General features: G+C 67.1%; 1 protein-coding gene across 2 annotated transcripts in view; it reads left to right on the top strand.

Annotated features, from left to right (window-relative positions):
- Positions 1-1,248: 1,248 nt before the first annotated feature.
- The window catches only part of PACC1 (proton activated chloride channel 1), an 89,644-nt gene continuing 89,350 nt past the window's right edge, over positions 1,249-1,542 (top strand). The window contains exon 1 of one of the 2 annotated variants that reach the window (XM_065058408.1): positions 1,249-1,404. The gene's annotated coding sequence lies outside the window, so the exon portion shown is untranslated. The remainder of the gene's footprint in view (positions 1,405-1,542) is intronic. The other variant, XM_065058403.1, reaches the window with a different exon arrangement.

Here is a 1,542-nt window from a genome sequence, read left to right as displayed (position 1 = left end):
CATGCCCCGTAAGAAACCAACTGTTGTTACTAAATCGAGTGGGAATATAAGGTCATGCCATAGGTGACTAAGTACACCCTAGATTTCCCTACGAGCCATGATCTAAATATGATGCCACAGCATCATCTCGACCTTATACTGAGTGAGGGGCTTTATTTCATCGCACATCCCCAGCCCAGGGATAACGCGCTATGGACAACACCTGCGGCTCGATGCCCTCAGCGCTCTACCGAGTTAAAACTGTGTTTGATTGCGTCAAACACGCTCGTGGTTAATGTATTGCTGGAAAGTCTTTATTGTCCCATTCGGTCCTTCTGTGTTTTTGTTAGAAAGACATAGGAAACGCATTAACGACTTATTCCTTTGTAAATTAGCGTCGTGTGTTACTGATGCGTGTCTGTGATTTGCCCTGGGGGGACAGGCGGGCACCGTCCGTGCGATGCTGCTGCTGCGGGGCAGGACCGGGCACTTCTCTTGTCCTGGTACCGGCCGGGCGGCGGACCCAGCAGCGGGGCCGCGGCTCGGGGAGCTGCTCCACGGGGGGCATTACAAGGAAAAAACCCGAGACGCCTCAGGCGAGGCCGAGCGGGGCCTCGTCCGCTGAGTCGCCCCGGGGAGGCGGGGGACCCCGGACAACCCCCAACCCGGGAAACTGCGGATCCCCCCGGAGGGCGCTCCCCATTCCCCGCCAAGCCGGCAGTGGGGTGACCCCCGCCGGACCGGCACCGGCCACCATCCCGCACCCTGCGCCCCGCAGGGCCGGCTCCGCTCCGGGCAGTGCCGGGACACCCCAGTCCCGGTGGCCCCGGAGGCTGGAGCCGGGCAGAGCACGGTGCCTCCGCGACCCCCCCCCCGCCCCGGCAGCTGCGCCCATCCGTCAGGGCTGCCCCCCGCCCGGGGGCGGGGCCGGGGGACGCTGCCCCTTTAAGGCAGCGAAGCCCCGCTCGCATTCCAGCGGCCTCCCCCCCTATCGCGTCATCGTTCTGGGAAGCGGATGGCGTCATCCCGTCCCCCCGCGGCGCTGCCGGCGGAGGGGCGGGGACTTGAAACAAAGGAATAAAAATAGAAGGCGAGGGTGGGGAGTAAGGCGGCCGGAGGGCGTGGCCGCGTCGCGTCAGCGGTGACGTCTTCGCCCTCCCCTCGGGCCGGCAGTGCGCACGCGCGGTCCCGTGGGTTATTTATAGGCGCTTGGGTGGGGGTGACGTAATGGGGGGGTTGTTGCGGCCGTCGCGTCGTTGGGTTTGTGCGTGCTACGTCACGTCACGTGCGTGGCGGTGTTTACAGCGGCGGTTGCCGGGCAACCGGGCACGGCTCGTTGAGGCAGCGGCCGGGTCGGGGCTCCCGCTGTGGCGGAGGAGGCTTCGCCCTCCCCGGCCGGGGCTTGGGCAGGGCCGGCGGGCAGAGGTGAGGAGCCCGCGCCCCAGGGAGGGGACGGCTGGGAGCGGGGCCGTTCGCCGCCCCGGCTGAGGGGAGGGCGAGCGGGCGGGCGGAGAGCCCGGGTCCCGGTACAGGCCCCCCGGCGCGGGGTCTGCGGCGCTGGTT

The sequence above is a fragment of the Columba livia genome, chromosome 3, assembly GCF_036013475.1.
Source record: "Columba livia isolate bColLiv1 breed racing homer chromosome 3, bColLiv1.pat.W.v2, whole genome shotgun sequence".
Lineage (NCBI taxonomy): Eukaryota > Metazoa > Chordata > Aves > Columbiformes > Columbidae > Columba > Columba livia.
The sequence above is the reverse complement of the archived record's forward strand: the minus strand, read 5'-3'. Positions and strand labels throughout refer to the sequence as shown.